This window comes from Apteryx mantelli, chromosome 5 (assembly GCF_036417845.1).
Source record: "Apteryx mantelli isolate bAptMan1 chromosome 5, bAptMan1.hap1, whole genome shotgun sequence".
NCBI lineage: Eukaryota > Metazoa > Chordata > Aves > Apterygiformes > Apterygidae > Apteryx > Apteryx mantelli.
Genome location: NC_089982.1, coordinates 47476713 through 47503890, shown reverse-complemented (window position 1 = coordinate 47503890; position 27178 = coordinate 47476713). Strand labels below are relative to the sequence as shown.

The 27178-nt window shown below is 35.7% G+C and overlaps 1 protein-coding gene and 1 long non-coding RNA gene across 3 annotated transcripts in view; one reads left to right on the top strand and one right to left on the bottom strand.

The window, feature by feature from the left end:
* The window catches only part of VEGFC (vascular endothelial growth factor C), a 166369-nt gene that overhangs the window by 125641 nt on the left and 13550 nt on the right, over positions 1–27178 (top strand). The window contains exon 9 of one of the 2 annotated variants that reach the window (XM_067297927.1): positions 3851–4080. The exons of the other annotated variant lie outside the window; for it this stretch is intronic. The gene's annotated coding sequence lies outside the window, so the exon portion shown is untranslated. Of the gene's footprint in view, positions 1–3850; positions 4081–27178 lie in introns of those variants that run through there. 2 annotated transcript variants of the gene reach the window in all.
* LOC136992261 (uncharacterized) overlaps positions 1–27178 on the bottom strand; it is a 98242-nt gene that overhangs the window by 69220 nt on the left and 1844 nt on the right. The gene's annotated exons all lie outside the window — the stretch shown is intronic.

Below are 27178 nucleotides of genomic sequence, written 5' to 3'. Positions count from 1 at the left end.
CAGAGAACTGACCTAAAGCTTAAAAGCTCTCTTTCAGCTACTTACTTATCAGAAGTTAAAAATTGCCAAAAAAAAAAAGCTATATGAGAAAATAAAAAGCTATATGAAACTAGTCCCCAAAACAATGACACTGAAAAGGTTTAACTACTGTAAACCAGTTTGACAACTTCCAGGCAGACACTGTCAACTGAGGGAGCAGCTACAGATTTTGACATTTGCTCAGAAGATTCTTCCTTGCCAACCTTATCTTGATTGCAACTAAGCCAGATGGCCTTAGTCCAGGGCTGTAATCAGCCAAATGCAAAGGAAGGCAAGAGCTCTAACTGAAGAGGAAATAAAACACAACAAGCTTTAGAAATACTAATGACAACCCATGGTAAAGGTAACCCATACCCACCCTGTTTGGTACAACATCTGTTGCAGTAATTGAAAAGAAAAGGTAAAAAAAAAATTATGTCTGTTGTTCTGAACATTTCCGAGGCTGTGGCTTTTGGAATTAGAAAAGCAACAGCCTATAAACCATCTTCTGTGATCTCTCAGGGAAGAGCAAATGGAACTACTTTATAATCATTCATTCTATACCAAATTCCCAAAATCATAGCAACAGCAGTTCTTGGCTGACAGGGTTAAAATTAGGTGAATAAGATCTTCAGCTCTCAAAATGAGAGAGGAAATGTTTATTTTAATCTACCTGATATATTTAGGTTAATCCAAGAGGTAACATTTCTTTTTAATTTTGTTTTGATTTATTTAGAACTTTCCTTTCTTTTCTTCTTCAATTTAGGTCAATTTAGGTTGGTTTCTAAAGTGGAAATGGCCATTTCAAAATGAAGATGACTAATGTTTTATCCTGAGAATAAATGAAATTAAACATCTGCAATTTTTATGTTTCTTCCCATTTTTAAAATATTCACCATATATTGCTCAAATCACCCTCTACAAAATGTTAAAAACTACCCTGCTTTAGAGAGTACCATACACTATTAAAACATGCATTAGAAAGAAAATCTTTTTAGTCTGTTCAATATCATAAGGAAACACCAAATTGACCACTAAAAAGAAAATCTCATTGCAGATTTTACTTCATTTAATTCTGGTCTAAAGACATATCATTCATTTTTCCATTACAATTATTATAAAGTCTAGTTATTGAGTAATACCTGATAGTCATCAGTAAATGACTGGATGTATTTAAAATGATTTGCTATTCAATTTTCCCTGAAGAAAGCATATATAAACTTGATGGGAAGTAGGTCCAGAGTAGGCCCAGCTATTTTTTCAATGTCTGCCACCAGCCACAAAAGACATGGAGCCAATTAGTAATTGGTAACGTCCATTTTTTACACAGAGGATCTAGAACAGTCAACAATCAAGGAAGTTTTTAGCTTGTTTCCTTCTACCCTGATAAACTGCCACAGGCTTCATTTCAGATGATACCCGCATACTTATCTTATCTGTCAAGTGGACCAAGACAAACTGTAGTTTAAAGAAGAAGCAGAAACAGGTCTGATTCATACTGCTGAAAAATACTTTTAAAAGTCTTGCAGGTCACTTTTTATTACTTCTACTCCCACAAAATCAAAGCAATGACCATATATTTTTCAAACCTCACTTCCTTTTCTCAAGGCTACTATTCTGCAAGCTCAGACTTTGCATTCAGATATACTTCTGACATCTCAGCTACAATGAAAAAAAAAGTGAATAACAGAGCAGGCTATTAATTTCAGAAGTTTTTCATAAACCAATATATGTCTTTTAAATACTGAGATTCAGAAGGAAGTAATGTGGTGAAAAAACTTATCTTCGAATAGGTTTTGTCCTTACAGCACAAAAAGGTGATAAGATCCACCCTGGTGTTGACCACCAGAAAGGCAATTTCAAAATTTTATGTTTAAACAGATTTACTAAGATCCCATTACCAGATCTATTCTAAACCACAGACTACAGCCTCACTGGGCTAAAAAATTACCTATTAAAGTCAAATAAACTTTGATTTAGTAAGCAATTCATTGCTTAAAATATTTTCCCTTTTAAATATAAGCAAAAATGATTTATATTACATGTCATCAAAGAAATACTTTGCCAGAGCTTAATCAGTTTAATAATCCCAGTCTGCTCTTATTACTGATTTGTAATCATCTTCTCCTCGTGGCTATGCACTTAATTACTGTATTTGGAATTGTATTTGAATTAGGAATTTTCTGTAAATAATGTTCCAAACTACCTATTGTGATTTCAATTGAAATCACAAAGAAAAAAAAGTCAAATTTTTGGTTCAGAAATCAAAATTCTAAAATTTTTAGTCAGAAATTTTAATATTTGGTTTTCAGCAAGGCTGGTATTTAAATAATAGCAGGGACTAGTATTATGGGTTTCAGCAACAGACTGACAAGCCAACCTGAATCTTCCCATTTCACATGGAAATTCCAATAGAATTGGCATTCCAGGATAGTTTTGGGTAGAATGACTTTAACGCTGTAATAAACTTCAAAAATGGAAAGCATCACTTTCCATCAAGTTACCCTTTAGTTTCTTGATTTGTCCCCTGTTTCAAAATGTAAATATTTGGAATCCTAGTCATAGGCGTGCTGTTAAACAGCTAACAGAAGTTTGCCTCTTTCTACTTTTGCTACACACAGAATTTTATAACAGACTGAATGTGCTGGTTGTTCTTACCACTGAGACAGATCTATTTAAGTTGAAGGCACATTGCACCTTGGAAGATCAAGATCTTTGGGGAAAATTCCCAGTCAAGCATTAAGTATCTAGCATTTCCCCATAACTGTACTCAGCCAGTCAATCCATTACAGAAGTCCATATCAATAAGTGTATAAAATTCTCAACTTACTGACTTGGACTTGGAATTGATCAAGGAACAACACACACCCTTTCCCTTTCTTATTTATTTATTTTTGAAACACTAAATACCCCACCCTCTAATTCCCAGAATAGGGATTTGACAATAGACTTTCAAACACTGTACAAATTTTACAGATATATAAAGCCAACTGTGTGCATTTATAATGATCTATAATTTCATAATTTATTTATGGATAAAGTTAGTTAACACCCTAGTGGGGATTGAGCTGCTCAGTTCAAGCTTCACAATAGGCAGAGAGAGCTGCCAAGTTCCCGTAAAACATTCCAGAGCCAAGATTGTTTTAAAATTATTTTCTACTAGAGTGCAAGCTAGTTAGATAGATATTATATTAACTATACCCACTTTCAATATCAAAACTGATACAGCATTTTCTAAAGCTGAAACTTTTAATATACTTGAGAATCTGAGTAAAGTCAATGTATAACAAAATCATTTTCTCTGCAGTCCCCATATATATTCAGTTGCCTGTGTAATTAATGGCAGTTTGTCATCTATCAGATCATTTCTGAATCTTAAATAATCATCTGTGTTGTCACAATTTTCTGAAGCACCATGCCAAATTTCAGCTTTCTATTAATATAAAGGAAACAAAACTAGTAGTATATGATACGTAGTACTCAATTTACTTTTCTTATTCAGCCATGCGGATGTGCATGGAGAAATTTTTAAGTAACAAAATATTCTAAAGCACTACCTTCTCTTTGTCACTCAGAATTGCTTGTACTGTCCCAATTAGATATTTTATAGACAACAAGAGAACATTATCAGTACTTTTTTATCGAGATTCAAAAAATGACAAGAAACTAAATTAAAATATATATCAAAAGAAGCTTGTATTTCTGTTTTTTTGAGTTCTGTTTTAGCATTGCTGATAGCGAGGAGTGTGTGTGTGTGTGTGTGTTTAAGATATGAGGAGGGGAAAAAAAACAACCCTTCAGCCTTACTTTGACAGGCTCTCAAATCTTACAGGACATCCAAGCAAAGACTCTTTTATCAGTACATCTGGAAGTGAACAGGAAGTATCAGCCCACTGGACCTCCACCTATTACTTGTTTGACAGCTGTGAGTTAATGTATGACCAAGCAGACAATGGACCAACATGATGGGGTCATCCTTAATGCAGATACATGAAATCTGATAAAACACAGGATTTTGCAGGCTTGCTAATGAAGGCACTCAGGAAGTCATGGAAGGAAGACAAGCACTATACAGGGTTTTTCCCTGCCTTCAAACATCTTCCAACAGGACTTAAAATTTTAGACCAAACAATTTGCAGATGAACTCCCTTTAAGCCTTGAGGACAAGCGAATACTACATCCTGTTTCACTCTACTCTCACAAGTACAACCCACTATCAAATGCACCAATCTGAACTCACATATTTGTTCAACAGAAATGAAGTTGTAAGTGAAGTCTAAATTGACACTACTGAACATACCAAAATCCATATTAGTATGTCTGTTATCGATAATTTCAAACTGATTTAAAAAATGTTTATATTTCCTTCCTTGTGGTCTGCCATGTCAGAATCACTTTATTGATACGCTTTTATTTTCATTTTATGTACACTTGACCACTGTTCTTTGTCATCTAAGAAAAGCAATTAATGACATGCTGTTTAGAAGCTGCAACCTATTAAATGCTATTTCTAGCTGGCACTGTTATTAATAACTATTACTTCCAGAGAATGAGGTTACAGCCGGGTACTTTAAGCTGATCTCTCTCTCTCCCCTGCTCTCTCTCTCTCTCCCTCCCTCCCTCTCTCTCTCTCTCTCTTCTCTCTCCCTCTTTTTTTTTTTTTTTTTTTTGTAAGCTGGCATTTACTTACAACAAATTCGGTCATTTTCAGTGACTTTCTCTGGCAAATAGGCATACAACCAGGGAGAGCAAGTGTATGATTTTTCTATGCATTCCCAACTGATTATATACAAGTTTTAGTTTTCATCTATTAATCTCTGACTGATTAGGCAAAATAAGGGACAGCTGTTTTCAATTAAATAATAATTTAAAAAATAAAACTGATTTATACTGAACTTCTAAGTCAACTTATTGCTCTCATATTTTTACATAATAAACTCAGCCTTGATAGACAACACCTGATAGCTGGTTGTAAAATAAGGTCATTCAGTCAGAAAATATTTATGTTTTGTTAAAAAAATGCATTTTTGTTTTGATTTTAAGCAAACATGTAAAGTTTCTGTGAAAGTGAAATGCTTTCAGTAGCAAATATTGTTCTGAAAAATATCTGACATTCCATAAAAAAGTTTTGAGTGAAAAAATGTTAAGAAGTTAGAAATATATTTTTAAATGATTAATATATGAAAACATAGCCAAGAAGACATCTGACATCCAAATACATTTTATGGTTACACTCATGACCCAATTCAGTACTTTTGTTGCTTCTTGACTGAAGAAAGCGACCAAACAAGAAAGCATGTATTTCTATAGGGTCAGCTTACTTTAATTGGCTCTGCCAACTGGGAATTAAAGATTTGTGTTCTTTCCAGATAAAATGAAGTTTCTGTATTAAAAAGATAAGCCAGAAGATAACTCAATAGTTATCTATTTAGAAATATAGAAAATGCTTGTAGGAAATGCTTATGAAGACTGGCTGTTCTCCCTTCCAGTCCCACCAACCATTACTTTGGTGCCATTGGAGTGAATGTTACTAAAACTCGATGCACTTTTAAGAAGTCCCTCAGTAGTTTCCACTTTACTCATAACCTCAGCAACAACGCAAGAGATGAGATGGAGAAAGGAAGGCAAGGAAAAAAGTAACCAGAATCAATGAAGAATGGAAGAAGAGAGAAACATTTAGTGAAGAAAAAAAAGACTGGGTCAGCAAAGGAGAACATGAAGGAACATCAGTCAAAATACATTGAGACAAAGAGTTTCCAGAAAAAAACTCTCAGGTCTAGGTTCTTTAATAAATTTAGTTATGTATCTTCCATCAATTTCATAGGCATTATTCTTCTTGAGCACTGGTAAGGATCTCAGCATTGAGGCCAAAAAAAAGGAAAAGCTAGATATCTAAATAGATACCTAAGGCACCAAATAACAATAGTTTGATTGCTTTTATAGATGACTCATATTTATCAGGTACAGATGGCAAACTTGCATCCAAATTTGAGTTAAAAAATACCTTCACAATGTCACCTTAAAAGATACAAACCGACAAATTTCTTATTTCATCACTTTCAGCCACATGACATCCTGGAAATAGCTCAGAGATCCATAGAGTGAGGCTCAACACTAATCTGGAAAGTGGTGACATCTTAATCACCGTCATAGCTATTTCTGAATGTTTTGCCACTCTACGCACTCTGCAAATGAGAGGAAGCTCTCTATATTTCAACCAACTGTCTCTTCTCTGACTGTAGGGACCTAGGAGGACTTCAAGACCCAGGCCAAGAAGATCCTGTATCCCATAAATAAGGGGGTAACAACATGGAAGTCAGCAAATAGGTGGGAAAGTCCTCTCATAAGTAAAGGTCACAAAAGCAGTAGAACCATAACGTACATTTCAGAGTTCTCATTTCATGAAGGGCTCCTATGGGTAAGTGAATTCTGATACTCCACTTCTACCTATTTAGGCCTTTGCAACACATAGAAAGGTCACAGTGTTAGCACTAATCACTGAATGATTCTTGACTGCATAAAGAGGACTATCAACTAAGCTGGGTGTTTGCACAAGGGAAAAGAAAAGTGCGTACAAAATGCTGATTAGGGTTCATAATTATAGGGAAAAATTTATGATGACTAGGATATCCTGCCTCCACCCTATCACGCAACTCTGCCTGCCTACCTAAACAAATAAAGCCTTGTGTGATTTACACTCTGAAATGTTAATTAGTCTTCTTTTCACATTTCCTTTCAAACCAAAATAAGTGTTTTAAAAGATTTTAAATGACCACTTTTAGTTTGCTTTCTTAGAAATAATAAGTGAAACAGTTCCCTGTAAGGTAAACTCTGACATTAAAAAAAATTTATCAAGGATTTAAAGTGCTACAGTAGCCAGAGTATTGTTGGATATTTAAATAGTGTTTTAAAGATATGGACTAATGCTTTATATAAACTGTGTTGTGAGACTGTGCTGCAATATCCACAGCAACATCTTAACCAATAAATACAATGAAAAGTGTGTGTCTGGGTGTGTGTGAGAAAGACAGGGAGTCAGTAATATAAAAAATGCAGTTTTTAAATAAAATATATTTTAACTGATGTGAAGTTGGCAATACTTAACATGTTTATGTCAGTCTAAAAATTATTAATTGGCCTGATTTAAGATCAGAGATTCCCACACTGACTGAGTTGTGAAGAGTCTACCTAGAGAAGAAAAACAATTACTTTCAAATGAAACTTTGGGGATGGGTGTTGATAGAGAAGTTTCCTTGTATTATATTCATTGTGTTTCTGGCTTCATTACCAATTGAATCAAGAGCCAGAAAATACATAGTGGTTTTATGAATCAGGCTGAGGAACAAGGTTCGTTGCAACATGATGTTATACTTAAAAGTTTCTCAAAATTGTTTTCTTGGTAATTAGTAACAATGTGGGCCTGGGACATGAGTCTGCTGAAATATCACACACACTAATATTGATAATGGTGAGTGGATAGTCACTGCACTATAAAACAGTGATAAATTGCTCCCTAACATGAATAAGACATCACCTACTCCTATAAAGCAGAAAAAGAAATTCCTCAGAAACCTCATAAAAATTATCATTTTGATAAACATATTTGTGACCCTTATAGAAAGTAGTCATTTGAAAAGGTTCAAATCAGAAGCACATAAAAGAATTGAGACAATCTAATCCCGTCTAGAGATTTAATATTCTCTCTACAATTATTTTGGTGATTTGTTCCATAGGCTGTCAGTGTTTAAAGATCTATCAGGTTCAGCTCTCCCCACCTTCAAATTTAGGCTTTACAGTATCATGGTTCCTCAACTGCTATTTGGATATAAAAGAAGTGAAGGTATTTTCAGCATCTATTGCAAGTATAAAAAGTAGACACATTTCGCCAGTAGGTAGACGGATATAACATGATATTCATCAAGAGTCCTGGTTAAGGTTATCTTTCACCCAGCCTTTCTTTCTTAGCCTTCAGACTATTGGCATGAACAGCAGCATATCTTAACAAACACTTCAGACAAAACTGATGGCAGTGCTTCTCAGGCAAAGCAGATAAAAATCTGCATCTTTACGAGCGCCAGTTCAATTTCAAGCTGTCAAAAAACAGCCAGCTGTAACTACTGCAATGATTTCATGTTATATTATTCTTGAATTCCACTAAGAAGCTCTAGCTAGCCTACAAATGATGTTTTCATGAACAGAGAAAGCTCTTGTGAACAGAAATGCTTTTACTCCAATAACATACTGGCTTCATTTTTATATTCGAAGATTGTTTAAATTGCTGGCAATAAATTCCTAAATCTAGATCCACTGTCAACAGTTAAAATTTCCAATGAGACCCTTACATTTAGCATCTAATGGGAACTGTATTTTGAACATTCCAAGCTGTTTTTTCTCATCTGAAAAACCAAATTGTCTTTGCAATCCATGTAACTCATCATTGTAAAACAATAGCACTGTGAAAAAAGTTTAATCTTCCTATGTCTGGAGAAACAGTTCTCTTTATAAACTTTTAGAACAGGGTAACAGTGACTTTCAGGGTATGATGTAAGAATCAATGTACTTACATTTTCCATGTGGTACCTGCAACATCACTATTTATTTTTGTGAAATATCCAATGAGCATTTCGGCATTGTATAAAATATTTTTGACTGTTACACAAATAAGGTTTTCATTTGCTGTCTGACCAAGAGAGGTACCACTTTATAACCTGCCAGGGTGCCTAAGTATAACTGCCATGTGCACATACCAAAACTAAATACTGGATTGAACATTTGAGGAAACAACTACTTCACATTGTTCAAGTAGGAACAAGACTTCTGTGTGCCTGCGTTTTGATCTTTGTTGGTATCCAGGTTGTCATTTAATTAGCACACTGTCAAAGTATTTAATACTGTCAGTACGGCCTAATCAAAGTGTGAATAAAACATTAAAATAGATTAAAATAAATTCATCAGTTAAATAAAATCTTTTATGCAATAAAGGAATGTAATAGTTAAAGGCCTGGTGATGTGATTATCCTGCTTGTCTTTCTGGCTTCAGTTCAACAACTTATTATCTCAGTTTTAGATGAAATAAATCTGATGCAGAATAGACATCCGCTTTAACTTAGTTTGCTTTGGCATAGCATTCAGTAAAACACTTCCATTTACATACCATATGATTTGATAAAACAAGTTACAATTACTGCACAAAATATGCCATCATTCTCACTCATTAAATCCAGACAATAATTTTTGCCTTTCACAGATACGTTTGAATTCTTCCCCTCCCACCCCATGAACTTGCTTCCTATAGTATTCATTAATTAATGAAAATACAATTATTATAGAAAACAGTTTCTGAAAACCTCTAATTTAGAATATTTTAGGCATTTTATTATACAAAATAGGAAGAAGATTTTAGTTCAGACTGGTTTTGAAGGTTAAACATAAAACTAGTTACAAAACAAACTGCACTTTGCAGGACTATAACAGACACAGCCAGTCTGTGAAATTTATAACACTAATAAACACCTATTTCAAAACAACAGTACAAAACCACTTAATTTAGATACAGTCTTGTAGATCTAGTCAAGTCTTTCTTTAAGGTGAAAGTGCTGAAGACAACTATGACACTTAGGTCATATTTGGGACAATCTACAAAAGCAAATATTTGAGTGACACAGGTTGCTAAAATTTTGCTAATAAAACAAGTACAGAATGAAATTATAGGAAGTCTTGCAGCAAGCATACAAGAAATACCTTTTCACCTGCCTACCTGTTAATGCAAAAGCAGAATTCAGTGAAAAGAATGCTTTGTTTCTATTGGTCTTTTTGAAATTATCCAAAGAGTCGGAATTTGACTACTCTCCCTCTTTGGAAAACCGATTTTTAGGTTTATCAGGTCTCACCGTTAAGAAAAGTTGCCTGATATTTAGCATGTTTCCTGTTTGCCTCATCTCATAACAGTCCTTAGTGCTTATAACCAGAGGCGTTATTCTATCTAGAGTCCTACCAGTCTTAACGAGCTTTGCTATTACACCTAGCCGAATAACACAATGCCAACAAACCACTGTTCTGTTTCTGCCAAGTGTCTGAAAACATATTTGCTTCCGGAATCTCTATAAGAATTGGCATTTTTCAAATATTTCCCTTCTGCTGAACATCTAACCAACAGCAACAAGAAAACTTTGAAGGTTTTAGAGAGAGGCATTATTTTGGCATGCTCTACAAACTAGCAGCAAGAATGACCAGGTATCTAGAACACATTATGAATGAAGACTGAAAAAAATGAAATTAGCCGAAACAAACCAGAACATGAACCCTTGCTTAGCCCAGGAGCAATAACATTCTTCAAATATGTAAAAGCAACAGCTTTTGAGATTTCTTAGAAAATTTGGATGATCACTGGGTGATCAAATAGCTTTGCAAAAGCTTTTTACAAAAGGATGTAAAGAAGAGATTAGTCTGAGCATGGTGGAAAAATTAGAGTCAACAAGGTCAAATTTCACCAAAAAACGATTTCTAGGAGTAAGAATAGCAAAGCACTGGCACAAATTGTCTGGGGATGCTGAAGCTCTCTTCCTAGCTGGCTCTATTCATTAGGAAGGATAAACATATAAATGATACTGTTTTGGAATAAGGGAATAAACTAGACAAACTACTGACATGCTCTGAAGCCCTATTTTTTAGGACTTTCTTTGATTTCTTTGATTTGATCTTTTTTTAATTTCTAGTGAATATTGTAATCAAAAAAAAAAGTAGCAGCTCTCTATTATAGTCTCCTTCTGTTGCTTTTATTTGACCTCCCCTCACCCCAACCATAAAATTAGAGACTTTTCTCTTATTCTAAACACACCTACATTCATTTGCTGGCATGGATCACATCAAACTGATTTTCATTGACTGAAATGGCATAATTCAATCAAAACCATTTATTTTCTTCTATTAAGTGCTGACTGCAAATTTAAACAGTATTAAAATCAATACAAAAAATGAAAAGCTATTATTTCAGTATTTCAGTGTAGATTTCTCTAGGAATGATGTTAAGTTTAACATTGTGCAACAGCAATTGTAAGAGAAAAAACATTAGATTTTGAAGTAATTTTGCAATCATGTCATATATCAAGAAAAATCAAAGTCAGATTTATGCTGAAAAGAAATATAAATAAATGAAGGTAAGAAATACACAGTAAGGCACTAAAATAACTTCTGAATCATAATCATACAGCTGTTGTATACTGCACTTATAGATAGAAAGAGCTCTAACGTTTCTATTTCAGCACAATAGGTATTCTTACGGTTTTACTTTGGTTAAGCAAGAAATCCTAATTGTCACTACATTTAATAGAATAGATCATAAACCAATTCAACAAAGTAAAAAAATAATTGAAATCAGCATTTGTATTGTATTCCTAATATTTCCATCCAAATGTATTTTGGCAGCATTAGTATATTAATTGTTATAACACTGTATGTTGATGAAAAAAATAATTCCCTTTATGTTACAAAATAGGAAGCAGAGGTATACACAAGCTAAATGACTTGCCAGTGGCAGAACACACAAAAAGCCACAACCAAGCTAGGAGCTGAGTCGCTTCCATCTAACTTACTATCTTGCATAATTTAAATAAACCAACCAATTAGGTTAATGACTATTCATTCTCTTTCTTTTATAACAACTATATCAATTAAGCATCTTTATTACGTACTAGAGTCATTAATTTAACCAAAAAGATATAGTATATAATGCTATCTATTACAGTATAGAGTATAGACTATGTATTATAGTATACTAAGTATTTCAACAGGTTTATATGGGATCAGAAATTCAGATAAAAAAGCAGCAGCATGACATCACCTACAAGAGTAGGCTTCTGCATTGACTCCTACTTGCCATATCATTCAATATCATGTTTGATAAGAAAATTCTAATTTAAGAAATATATTAACTGATGAGATTCTCAAGAAGTTGCAACTCTTAAATTTCATTAAACTACCGCAGTTACCTAACTGTGGTTTTTGGATGCGTGCACTAGACAGACACTCAAGGTTTAATTCTAGGCTTGTTAAACTCAGTAGCAAACTATTCCTGGATCACCAATATAGACATCAGGACTAGTTCCAAGATGCTCTTCCAAAATTTAAAATTAAGGCTTTAATTTTCTTTCACTATCCTCAGCCTTTACAACACCACAGATGGTTTTAAAGCATCACTTCGAAGACGAAACATGGAACATCTGTTGAAAACACTTTCAGGACATTAGATTGAAAGAAAACAATTTCTTCAAGGATTTTTAATATAGAACAGGTTACCTAAAAAAATTAAGCACGAAGAAAGTAATTGCCATAGGACAAAACTATACATTTTTCCCATGTTCGATACATGGTTTTTCCATTAAATCGGTGTTTGGTATTGTAATTTGTCTTTAAACAGTGCTTACAGAGATAACATTAAAAGTTGCACTGTAACAAATGAGATTTCCTCTTATTGTGAAGAAGAAAACACTCCCTCTTAGTCACAGTTAGTGGAGAAGAGAGGGAAACACAGCTACAAGACTGTTTCTTTATTTAGTTATGGTTGCCAAATTGGACCACATTCACATTCATCAAATATTTCAAGCAAGTTCCTTTCTTAAATTGTTTAAAGTGTTTCATCTCTGTGTACAATTACTAGAGAGGCAGATTAATGCTGAAAGTTAATTGCCACATTGAATTAAACACTCTGATTTAACACTACACTGGCCTTTTTGAAATTCACACAGCTTTTTGACTATGAAAATTTAAATATTTAATAATTAGAAAATACAATACTGTATTTATAAATCATCTTAAAGGTTCATCTAGAAAAGATCCTTTTTTAATAACTTGCACTATATTTAGATATTGCAAACAGAAGCCCCCACCATAGACTGTGCTACAAACATCAGCACTGGAACATTTCACTTGGGAAGACAACTAATGACATTATATTGGTTAACTCACAAATGGCATCAACTTTAACTTCCAAATCCTCTCTGTTCTTTTCAGGATACAAATCCAAATTTTAAAAAGGGTAAAAGAATAACTTAAATGAGAGCCCAAAGTGCATAGGACAGCTGCAAAACAACACTTAGCTAAATAGCCATTCACTTAAAAAAACAATACTTGACAAAATTATAGCTCATTCATACTAACGAGGCTTTGAGAAGTCCAAAGTTCAGTTGTGTCTTTATGCACTTGCTGCAATTCATAATATCAAGTTCAGTTCTAACTCAAATGAGAAAGACTAGTATCTTAGTTTCGAGTACGTTCACTACGATGTACATTCACCAGGGATTTTCCAGGTAAAAGACATAGTATCCAGTACAAATGCCCCTTTATATCACCTCTCTTTATTCCCTTGCTTATCCAGGCATTAAGCTACCTGCACTTGGTTTCAGTGGGTAATGACCTATTCCCTTCTCCCATCAAGATGACTCACATAGACCAAATACCATTTTCTCTCATCTTATCTGCCTGAGTACCATAATTCGCCTCAGAGCAATTGCTTCCAGCCTGCTTTTAAACTGAAATCTGCCAATTCTTCTTGGATTCTTAATAAAGGCTTTTGTGCCCAAAAGTTCAGAGAAAAAAAATGGTGGTTCTTATCAGCTGGACTTATAAAATGTACTACCTTTCCCTAAAAAACTTGCCATACCTCTGTGTTTGTGTAGTTTCTGGAGAAGCAGCAGCTTCCAATGCTCTACGCTCCTATAATTCACATGGCTATAAAGTTTTATGATTTTACTACATACCTTTTTAAAACAGTGTACCTACATTTTGTTGGCATGTTTCAGAAGGAAAGCCACAATTTTTTCTTCATTTTTTTAAAGCCATCTGTCTTTGCGTTCCTATGACCAATTCACTTTTTTGCTTCCATTTGGAAATCATCTATGCTGTCTCTTTTGGCCAGTCAGGGGCTGAAAGGTAATACATGAGTATATGATGGGCTATGAAAAGATGAAAAATCACCTGTCCAACAGCCTAGTAGAGAAAGAAGGATCATATGCCACTCCCATTTGAGACAAACCAGTGCTCTCACAGCTTCTCCCTTATTCCCACTGAGACTCCCCATGCTGCTTTTTGCAGGCTCCCCAGTGCCGGTCACCAGGCACCAGCGCTGGCTTTAGCCCAGGCAGAGTCAGCCCACCAAACCAACTGATGGAAAGCCTTTTGCCATCTCTGCCTCGCAGGGTGCAGTCTGCCTCACTTTACTGCACAGCCCCCTTCCCTTCCCCTGGCTGCGGCAGGGCAGGAGGAAGCCCACGGTGATGTCCTGCTGCAGTGCTGAGCACTACTGGGACTGCTCCCTGCCCCCTTCTCTGTTGTGCCATGGGGACGTTGCTGCTGGAGGGACGTCGCCTGAAGAAAGAGCAATGCTTGCATTAGTGGCATTCCCTATGTGAGATAAAGACAGAGGTGAAAAATATCAAAACCAGGAACAATTACTGTCCTCAGTTTTGGGGTGGCAAACTGTAACCCTACTGTTGAGAAGCCAACTCTGGGGTAGCCAGCTCTTCTATCTTGAAGGTCAGCAGACAAACAGGACTATAAACTATACCAGCAAGGCAGAAGACTGAATTGCAGAGTTTCAAGCTATAGCAGAAGCAATACAAGTCCCAGTTCCCAAATGGAATTATATACCTGGCACTAACAGCTAAATAAATAAATAAATAAATAAATAAAGGCCAGATCTCCTCAGTGCTTAGGAGCATCCAAAGACCGCAAAGGACAACTGAAGGCTGGTGGGCTTTGAAATGTCAGCTTTGACTTCTGGAGTATCATTAAGGAAAAGTCAAACCCTAGGGAAAGGCAAGGAGAGTTGCAAACTTGCTGAGGGCTAGCCAGTCTGGGAAGCCACCTTGGGTCAAAAACAGATGCCAAACAAGAAAATGTTCCTGTGAGTCATTTTTACCTCCTCTTCATTGTCTTGTAATTTCTGCTGAAGCAACAATGGCAGCATGAGATCAAATATCAAATAAAGCAGGAATACATCACTATGTCCATATAACTCCGTTACCTACCTATAAGCCTAATCCAAAACCTCTTGAACTTAATTAAAAGAATTGTACTTACTTAATTTTGAACAAAGAACAAACAGGGTCTCTAATTCAAAAAAAGGAGTCTTTTAATTCACTTCAAGTGGCTCCAGATCAGGCTTATAGTTAGACACATAGTAATAATCCTGCTTTGAAGCATCATTTTCCTTCTTTACTGTTTAAGGGAGCTTGACAGATTTTGTTTTTTGACTTAAAAGTAAGGAAGAAATATATCTTAATTTAAATCCTTTCCATACCTGATTCAGATAAACACCTTGAAAATTGATCTCCTAAATGTTCTGCAAGTGTTCAAGTCACCGGGTGGGACTGTCTCATTTTCAGAAGTCTTGTTTTCTTCCTATACGCACTGGAAACATTTTTGAGCTCAATTTTTTTCCACAGGAAACCAAATCCATTTCTCAGCCAGCACTATTTAAATGATGACACAGATTACATTATTTTTCATTAAATGATGCCTGTGCAATATGGTAGAGACACCTGTATTTTCTAGCTTTTCTTAATTAATTTGATTGAAATTAGCTTACATTATTTAACAAATGTTGGTAATTTTACTTGTTAAAAATAAAAAAGTTAACAGCTTATGAAATATTACACTTGAACAAAATCCAAGAAATAGCTTTATTCTTCACAAAACAGCAAAAAATATTAAAATACACAGAGTACCAGAGTAAGTCTTTCAGAAAGATTTTTCTTTCTCAAGGCAAAACACTCAGCTCAAAGCTCAAGCATACAGAGCCCTAACAAGACAAACATGATGCATGCTTTAAGACCCTGTAATGGGAAGCAAAACTGAAGGCGCAGCTGGAGCACCCCCACCAACAAGCTGCAACGGCAGGAGTACATCAGCCTCCTCCGCTTGCCTCCGACTTCCTCTCCTCAGAAATACTACCAGGCCTATTCCAACTGATGGCATCTGCCATGATAACTTCCAGATGCTCACCTGATCTTCAGTCTCTGCCTTCAGGCACACCAGGCTTTTCTAGAGACATGGACACAGCCTCCTCGGCCAGCGCTTTTCGGCAGCAAGACTGGATTTTTAAGCACTATCGATAGTAACAGTAACTATTGGTAGTAACAAAGTGGGTAAGAGCCTAGGGAAGTCTGAAGGACTTTCCTGTAAGCCAAACAACTGCAATTATGGAAATAATGTCAGGTGCCTATTCTCTGAGGTTGGTTTTCTAAAGTGAAAAAAAAACAAAAAAAAACCCTCACATAAGAAACAAAGCCCAAGCCAAACAAAACATGATTTTCACTGTATGAGAGTAGAATAGTCTCATAGAATTAGTAAAATGGCTATTAGTAGACTCACTAATAAGCGACAATCTATTTGCAGATCTTTAAGTAACATGCTACACTATTTTTTCATTTCACATCAGTGGACCACTTCATGACTTTTCCAAGACACTTTCTAATAGTGAACTCTCCCATGACATACCATGCACTCTTGTGAATAATTACCTTGAATGTATTCCAAACTAAAAATAACGCGTCTTCCTCTTATAGAAAAGCCAGAGCCCTGTTAATACCTTTAACAGTCTGGGCCAAGCCAGGCTGCTACAGTCTGTTTAAATAATTTTATAGCAAATGTTAAAATATCTAATTAAAACTGAATCCATTGTAAATGCCTGCATCTAACACATATAGTAACTTTGCTTGGCTAATGATATCTTCTGAAAAACAATGAAATTCTGATACTTTTTGGAATATGCTTGGACACTGGAACATCATAGTAGGCTACCATTTTGTGAGAAAGTTAGCGTTCAGCTGCTCATTTGGTGGTCAGTTTTTTGTCATTAGACAGCGAAAACCAAAAAGATCCCTCAAGCTCTCCCAATGATATCATGAATATTCTGATGCCTTTATCTTGTTATAATTTTATCCAATCCAGATAACTATATATGGATTTGCTCTGATAGATACCTAGTATTTGAAGGACCTGTCATTTATCAAGAATATGAAGCAGGAAGTAAACATGGCCTGTGAGACTGAAAATACCTGAAGCACAGTTCCTAGTTGACCCATACTTGCTGTCACCATCTATAACTGAACAACAGTGAATTTGATCTCAGAAGTCTGGTTGTTAAAGTAGTAAAGACAATGATGTGCTGAACACAAAGCTCTAAAACGTATCACAAGAAACCTTTCAGTGGCTTTGAAAAAGAATGGATAAACTGCATTTCTGTGAGTGCAGTGAATGGAAAAGTATGAGTTTTAGTGATATTTCTGTGATATTTGTGCTTTATCTCAGTACAGAAGAACAAGATTACATTTAATTTGAATTTGTCATATTTAAACCAGTTAAAGGAAATATTTTTCTCACAGAAAACTGACAAAATTACGTGACAGAGATAGGATGGTACGAAGGGAAAACTTGAAAAGAGTTTTTTTAAAAAAGCATACATTCGTACAGGTAACAAAAACGTCCAGTGTTACTGAAGAGAGAGTAAATCCCATGTTTTGAAATTCGAACCAAATTTGTAACTAGGACTTAGGAAATGTCTTGCATCTTTCCTTATAATATCTGGTGCTGACAACAGACACACAAAGTTAAACGTACCTTGGGGCTATTCGGCATCAATTATCATTTTTACCTTTTCTAGCGTTTTGCCTTGCTTATTCACTTACTTGAGAGAATATCCAACACTACGTTGAGGTAACTGCACTAGGTATACAAACTATGGGACTTTTCAGCATAAGGTAAAGAAACTGTGATTAGCTTAAATGAGTTTGCCTGTCTATCAGAAATAGTCTCACATAGGTAGCAGAAACTGTGTGATGTTCTTGCGCGTCTAAACCATCTTTCACCTTAACACCCATTCAATCCACCAATACTGCCAACTTCATTAGTTCTTTCTTTACTTTTTCCTGCTCATATATTCATGCTTCTTTCCAGTGCACGGGAGTGAGCCTAGAATGACATGCTTATTCTGATGCACCAAAAATAAAGATTTCAGGTTCAGAAGGTCAGTCTCACAGTTCTGAGGTAATTCCCAGGAGAGGAAATGTAAATTTTAACCTGAATACTGACTGCACAAATAGGTTGCAAATGCAACATACCCCTACTTGCACGAAAAACAAAAACACAAAAGCAATTTCACAGCTACTTCCTTCAAATAGGTCTGAGTAATACATTTCACTTCAACTTCATGTTCCCATACAATATACTCTTATTCATGATTGCTTTGTAGAGTTGTTTTTCATAAGATTAGTTCTAATACCTTTACAGTATTTTTTTCTATTGAAATTGTGAGATCACATTAAGCTATTTCATATATTTCACTCAGTATGTAAACTGCACTGAACACAGCAGTGTACATTTTGATGTGCCTGATTTTTTCTGACATCTATTACTTCTAACAACCAGAAAGAACTGCTTTAAGGCTTTTATCGATTGGAAAGTCTGTTGTTTTCTTTGGAATCAGATTCAAAAGACATCACTTGGCACATAACACATGACAAGTACTGGCTAATCCATCGATATGACAACACTAATGAAACTGAAACCCTTCTGTCCGAACCATTGCACTACGAAACATACAGGTTAGAACCAGATGATGTTCTGCCATACTTTCTATGTATTTGGTTAAATATAATGAGAAGCTGCATTGGACTTGACAGGGTTGGGGAAAAAAAGTAAAATAAAATAAAATAAAATAATCCAAGCACAGTTTCAAACTTTGGAAAGTACAAATTTTCCTTTAAATTGGATCACACTTTGAAAGTCATACAGGTACATAACTTAAAGTTGTACATAACTTAAAGTTCTACACAGTTGAGTTTTTGTATTGTTTAGAGAAAACCTTAGTCTACTGGCATCTAGCAGAAAAAAAATACAAAGGGGATATATTACATTAAATCACATACAACAAAGATGGACTGCTAGGGAACCTTATTCTGAAATTTGTAGAAGTGATTTGCATTGTGCCACTTATAGATGTGCTTCATAGTATAGATTTGTGCACACTCCTAACATCTGGTACAGGAAGCTTTCAGTAAAAAAGATTCTACTCGGGGAAAATCCAGCTATTTTATTTATCAGGAAGCCAAGTCAATATCCAGTTAAGAATACAATTCACATACATACAAAGAAAGGAATGATATAGTCAACAAAAAATACGCACCACCAATTAGATGATTTGAAAAGCTCGAGTGGAACTTGACATGCAACATTCTTGTCACAGACGAAAGTACCCAAATGGTGAAGTATTTTTTTGCAAGCAGTAGAAGTTTGACACAGACACAAAAAATAAGTACAGCATCTCTGCTTCCATCTTTTTTGTGATATCACCAACCATAACATAACTTCTTCTTTCATCATTACAAGTTTACTTTTTCTGAGAACCACTGTAAGTTATAGAAATATAGCCCAGGCCCCTAAAATTCATTAGTTTTAGGGTTTGTTTTGTTTTTGTTTGTTTGATTCTTAATGGCTCTCATTCTGACAGATCTATTTCCCATTTAATTTGCCCAGCAGTTTTTATTGAATGGATTTTGTACTCTTACTTTCCCATTGAGGGATTGACAAAACTCTTCCTGCAGTAGCGGTACCAGGAACAATTGCAACCACCACCACCGTTAACAGTTGATGCTCCCACCTCTGTGCCTTGTGACATACCACTTCAAAATGCTTACGTACATATAGTAACATATGTACCACAGTTCAGAGGGTCCTAATCTACCTGAATTTTTGGAGGTTTTCCAAAAATTACTGCTTTGGCTTACACCTACAATGGCCTTTTTTTCTTATTAAACTACATTTGCCTCCGAGCCCTGCAGCAAGAGAGAACCAAGAATGAATTTGTGCTAGTATTTCAAATCCCTCTCACGTGAGGACACATTCTTCTAAAATTTGAAAGCATCTGACCTATCCAGTGCAATGTGAAAGCACAGGCACTACAACTAGTTTCTCTGCCCATGTTTGTTTTACACTAAATCCAAATCCACTGACTAATAGAATTAATCTTGACTTACACAAATGTATATTCATTCATGAAGAAACAGAATATACCCTATGTGTACTTCAGTTGGCAAATTACAATTTTCATCTAAAATGTAGTGAAGTTTTGGGAGGAAGTTGCTGACTTGTTCACAAGCTTTCGTTGTTTTTGCAGCTGACACTCTGTCCATCCTTATAAAGAAATTTCCCATTTCAAGAGATTTCAAATTTGGCACAAGAAAAGAGGGTTTGCATCAGTTTCTGTACTTGGGCTCTTTCTCCCTCTGTATGAAGCTCATCAGTCTAAGTTTTAAGCTACAACAATGTCAAAATTCTAACAACCTCAGAAAAACTGAATACACAAGCTTGCATTTGATATCTGTTCTATTTATCAGTAGAAGGATTCTATGAAGTATTTAGCTACAATACTAAGACTGAGCTAAAGGCATATTTAACTGCAACAAAAACGTAACAAAATATGAAGTCAGAAAACAGAGTGGCAGTATCTGTTTATCTTAATAATGTTTAAAATTAGGCTACAAGTCTCTTTAAAAAGTATTTTCCTACTAATACACCTACAACAATATGTTCTGTATGCAACCAATTAAAAAAATACAGCCCTTCAAAAGTCAACATGCTTAATAGGCTCACCTCAGGCCTCTCCTACAGGCTAATCTGGGAGCTATCATTCGGGTCTTGTTATGAGGAAAATCAGTTAAAATGGCAGGTACAGCTGGGATGCAAATGAATCAAGTCCTAACATAAAGCTACTTGAGTGGAATGTTTAATCTAAATCAGTCATAGAATTAGTTCACTTTGTTTCAAATGACATTTGTATACTTCATCAAAGGAAGTGTTTATAACATACAATCATTTTTATTTTAACATTTAATGCCTATAAAAAGTAAATGACTGGCAGCAGGAAAAGAGGATACAATACAAACCTCCTGTCCCACCAGTGACCTCTATCATGAGTTAGAGCTACTGCCTTCTGCAGATGCCAGAGACAATTTATTATTCATGCTCCTTCATTCCAAAGCAGCTCCCAAATACAGAATGAAGGGGCAGTGGCAGTAGCACAGGCAGAGCACTATAGCTTGCGAAACCCCGAGCCAGCTGAAACCAGGGACAATCCTTCCGTTGCTGGGATCATATTCCATTAAGATCTAAACTATTGTTCACTTCAACTTAAAACAAGTTTGGGGCCAAAATGTTGCCTTTGTCAAAGCAAACATAGCTGCATCACAATTAGTAAAATTGAAGATTAGACATCTTCTGAAGGAAAAGAAAAGGAATTTGACTGTATATCTCACATGTATAGTAAACTTTGTGAAAGTAAATTGGTTTTGGCTACTAATGTCCTTGACACTACGAGCAATCATTTCTGCCCGGCACCTGGTCAGGTGTCTTCCCATTTCCAAAGTGCAACAGAGAACATGTGCGACCACAGCTGGATCCTTGCAGAAAACCTGAGCAGGTTTCACACCAAACTGGGATGATAAACATCATCTGGAAGGACACAGTAACCAAGTCAAAGCTAACAACAAGGACTGACGTACATACAGCCAGTGAATGCATCAGTGCTTTCATCACAACCAGAAAATGGTTATTGAGAAACCTCAAATCCATGACAGCTAGATAAACACTGCAAAAATATGCTCTTTCTCTTTCTTAGAGTTGAAAACTTCTAGACAACAAACAACAACTTTTTATTGGACTTTAAAATTCTGGGTTATGAATACAGAACTGCATTATATCTAGAGGCATTACACCTAGAGGCTGATGCTCTTCATTTAAATAGATCTGCTGTTTTCCTCCATGAGCAGCTTTTGACCTAGATTTATTCGATAACTTTAGGTTGTATCAAATTTATCTATTGCAGCTTTTAACCTAGATTTATTCGATAACTTTAGGTTGTATCAAATTTATCTGTTTAATTTGAAAGGTGTTACAACATAACATAGGCCTCAAATAACTGAGAACTTTCATTCAGTGGTGAATTGGTTGACCTGAGAAGAAAAATAATCTTGAAATTAAAATTGTAGGTAATATAATAAATTTATTTAAGGTTAATGTTTTATCCTTACTACCAAAGCTAACTACTGAAGAACACACTGGAATAAACTTCTTATAAATATTTCCTTTCAGGCTTCTAAAAATACAGAGATGTAACAATTATAAATACTGAAGCAGAGGTACAAACCTCCTATCCCAGGTCAATAAGTGTCTTTAAGCTTTCTTTGTCCTTAAGCTATTGCAGCCTGCTCCAGGGACTCTCACATAACTCACAGATACCAAAAACATTAAGATATATAAGCCTTTCTGCTGAATGGCTTCAGCTTGCTACCTATCACACAATGCAACCCAAAGGAAACTGGAATGTGAGTCCACCGAGGTCAGTGGCACAACCCCTACTGACCTGAGATAAAATCAGAATTTCATCATGAAAATCTTAAGGCTTTATATGTCCCAAAAGTCAGGGATGCAAATGTCATTCACTGCCTTCTGTAGGTTTTTCAGACAAATACCAAGAAGTGAATAATGAAAACTTTACATTATTCAAGCATTTCCTATAAATTTTTAAAGCACCCATTTAGAAGAGCAGACTTTAAAGATCTTATTTAGCACTACAAAGGCTCAGCTTGCTTAAAAATACAAATGGACAGTAAATCACTGGAGTGTGTTGTAGTTGATAATAAATGAGAGAGTACCTGTAGCATAAGAATATAGTCCAAATATATTAACAATTTAATCCTTCCTATGTAAAACTACTGATGAAGACACAAAAGACTAATCATTCTTCTAGTTATGAAAAAGTAAATCTGGTCATAGCAAAAGCTAACATAAAAAAAAAAATCCATTTTGTCCTATGAGCAGTAACAGAAATGACAGAATTACATCCAAACAGAAACCAGTAATATCAGGGACAGAGATGTGTATACTATAATGTGTTTTTTTTTTCAAAATCAACTATTTATTATACTTGGACAGAAAAATCTAAATTACAACTATATTTATGGCTCATTCTTATGCAACCCTCCAAATAAACTAACTAAATGATACCGTGGCAACAAAATGTTGTTTCATCCATCTTCAGCAAGACGAGGCCGAACCTCCTCTCCCTCTCAAATCCTTTTTTGCAGGAAATGAGGAAGTGAACATCTCAGCCTCCTGTTCCTTTACATTGGCTTTCTTCCATGAGACTCTCATCCACATCTACCCAATTAACACTTAACCTCTTACTTGAGGCATCTTAATCGTTCCTGTGGAAGGACTGATTATTTTGCATTGCACCGCACATGTGATCATTTATGAATCTCCAGTGTTTCTGTTCGCCATGATTCTCCTGGCCAGTTTGCATTGTGCTTTTTCCTCTTTAGAGAAAAAACTTCACCCGATCGTAAAATAAATATATTCTGAGCAAATATTTTTGGGGAAAATATTAAAATATTAATTACTGTAACAAAACCAATACAGTACACTTATTTTATGCTTCTAGTCATTCTAGTAGCATTGTCCTTGTCTTATCAATCTTATCAGATTTGTTTACAAACTAGCTTACTTTCACGTTTCCAAAAGGCAGACACTTGCACCTAATGCCATACCATTCAAACCCTTAATTATACAAACGATAACCTCCTGTAGTCATCAGGGTAAATATGGAGCAGCAAGTCACACAAATGATTAGTCTCAGTAATGCTGTCTGTTTGAACTGTATCAGGTATGTGAATTATTCACACAAATAGGCAGGCACTTTCAGAAATAAGCTACTAACTGATAGGAATAACAGCTATGAATCACAATAATTGATTATTTTCACATAATAATAGTTTTTCTGCCCCCAGTATGTCTTGGCTGGCATCTATGGGAAAAGGAAAGTGTTCTTTAACACCAGGATTTCCCAGTGCAACACGCTTATACAAAACACAGTTGCTCCCAACATATCCAGTGCCAAAAAGTGAAAAGGGTTTTAAAGGGTTGCTAGTAAAAACCACATTAAGAATATTTTAAAAACAGGGAAAGAAAGTGTTCAGTTTTTCCATAGAAATAATGAAGTAATTTTGTTTGGTTTTGCATCACCTGCCTCAGTGGCTGTGTGGTTAAGTAACCCCACAGCACTCTTCCCATTCTCCAGAATAAAAAAAAAAGTTTTGTGAAGCATAGCAAAAAAAAGATACCTCTTAATTTGAAAAATGTTGAGAAGCAGTCTGTGCTATATAAGTAGCTGATATCCAACTGCTCTAGTTTGAATTGTGTCACTCCTAGCTCTTATTTATTAAAGCTAAACTTGTTGCAAACAACTATTCAAGATTATACTATTTTTTCCACTTACTTCAAATACATCCCCGAACATTTACAAGAACACGCAATCTATATCAATGTTTTTTCATCTGCTTTTTATAACATACCATAATAAAAGTCTTCTATTGCAACTTCCAGAGTCATAAAATTTTCCACTGGACTTACAAAAACAGACAAATTCAGACTGTAGCCTAAAAAACAACTAAACAGACTTCTCAGTCAGCTATACAACCAAAGCAACTATTCCATGTTGATATATGTGACTCTTCTACTCGGGTTATTGAGACCTAAGGGCACGGGCTCAGACTGACCGTTCATCTAGACAAGCACCCCCTTTACCAGACTAACCAAAATCATTGGGATGGGTATATAAATAAAGCAGTGTATAGTGATACTTCCTTGAACACTTTCCACATCTCCAGCTATTTGCAAGTTACTGACCTCCTGAACCACATGTCATCTTTGCCTGTGAGAGATTTTTACTGAGTGAACCTATTCAGCCTGACCTTCAACCTATGTAGATTTTTATCATTAACAAAAGTGTCTAGATATCTCAAAAAGTGAGGTATAACCAATCAGTTTCCAACTGTGTTTATTGTTGGAGATTTTTTTCTAAAGCCTTATGCAGACACAATATGAGAATTACTATTATTAGATTAGATTGCACATCTTACTTGATACAAATTATATACCTCATTACAAAAATGAGATTTCATAAGAAAAGATCAGTTGTTCTGTAGCAGGTGCAGATATATTATCATCTCAAAAAAAAACTGGAATTAAGCTGTTGGCTTTGTTCCAGTACCTCCAGCTCCGACTCATCATGCTAGCTTTGGCAAGAGTTCTTCAATGTCTCACTCTATACCTCTGTATAACCAAACCAACCTTTTGGATGACATACCCTCTACTTTGACAAAAAGTAATAATCTAAACAATCCAACATTAAAATGCATGTACACATGTGCATACACACACACAATACTACAGTTTTGATACAGAACACAACAAAGAAAAATGTTTATAGTGTGTTTTCTCTTCTGTTTTGACTATTTTCTAGAATTACTGACTGGTCTATACAAGTTTTAAATATATTTGATGCACGGAAAACATCAGTAATAAGTGCAAAGCATAAGTTATTAAAGTGTGCCATTTTGCACAAATGAAAGAGACACTATGAGCTGAAATCTCTGGGCTTGTATATAAGGATTCTGTTTATCAGTCAGGCACCAAAGCACTTCTGTCAGTGGAAAAGCAACCCTTTTTGAGTACCTTCCGCTTCCTAGCACCTTTCTCTCCAGCAGAGGAGAGCTGCAACAGGACATCCAGCAATGGGAGAGCTTTTGAAGATGGAACTATTGGCGTCATCAAACCAGGCCTCACAGCTAGTCTCTGGAAAAAAAACATTCTTATTCTGTAAACTGGACAACATTTATTTTTAAGAACAAAGCACACCCATTGTGAGTAAGAGAAAGGAGGAGGTTGCTTTCACAGTCAAAACTTCTGAAAGGAAAACACAGCTGCACCTGCAAGCTTTCTTTACTGCAGCACAAGCTTTGCCTTACCCTTTCTGAAGGACTGCCTAGAAGCCAAAGGTGCAAAACAAGCTGAAAGCTTGTCCTTGAGGAAGTGTAATGCTGTCATTACCCTGAGTACAATTTATTCTGCCTGTTTTTTTAAGGAAAAATCTGATGTAGAGAATTCTGGATGTTGATGCCATGTCAGCTTGTCTTGGTTCCAGTCAGGTAAAAACCACAGGCCATTGACAAAATGTGTAGAGGCAACAGAAAAGGATCTGGATTAAAGTTTGTTGTTTAGAAATTATTATAATAAAAGTATTATTGCAGGAGATTTAAGAGGCTGAGTATAATGCAGGCTTACCCTTCCAGGCTTATGCTACAGTTATGCTTCCTCCAATCTGTAGCTGAATCCTGTATGTTGCTTAAAAGTTTCTCAACAAACCATTTGAAGTTGCCTGAGATTACTGTGGTCTCTGCAGTCACAAGGGTGGCCTGATTTAAAGGGCTCAAAGCTCTGCCTAGAGAAGGAAAGGACTTCAGAAAGTCAAGCTAGAAATGATAGGAGTCACACCAGAAGTTGCTGGCACCTGCTTGAAAGCATTTTGGGCTCAGTGCTCAAGAAGCAGGTCAGTATAGTAAATACTTGATACATTCAGTAATAGTTCCTGAGTAATATAAGCTGCAGTGAAATTTCATTCCTTCCTGACAGAGTCCTTAAGGGAAGAAGTGATGCAACAACCACCTGCCCTCCTGAAATGCAGCAGGAACATACAAGTCTGAGCTCTCCTACATCACAAAGATGAAAAAAATCCAATAAATGTCCTGTGTTCTAGATCAACATATATAAATATAACTGACAGGGTGCATTTGAAGTCTGGAGAGCATTAAGATTATACCTGCACTTGAAGCTGGTTAATACGTTAGCTGCAGCTGCTTTGTGAGATACTGCATTTTAAAGCAAGCCAGCATTTTAAGAAAAGTTTAGGCTCACTTGTCCTCCCCATGGGTGGTCCTCTTCGTCTTCAGCCTGACACACAGAGTTAACATTCAGTAGGCCGTGTGATTTCATTCTCCCTCCTCTCCCCCCCCCCACCCCATGTTCTTTTTTTCTTTTTCTCCTTTTCCTCCTTTTCCCTCCACTCTCCCCTGCCCCAAAATCAGCTGTATCCGGCTATAAACATTACTTCTTATAAACAGTGTACACTGGGTTGTAAGCTCTCTGTGTTCTTACATGCTGCTATTCCAAATGCTAGCCAAATAGCTTAATTTAAGAATTACAACATCTGCATTTGTATACTGAAGGACTTTCTAAAAAGATAAAGCAGGAGGCCAAATTCTGATCTCAC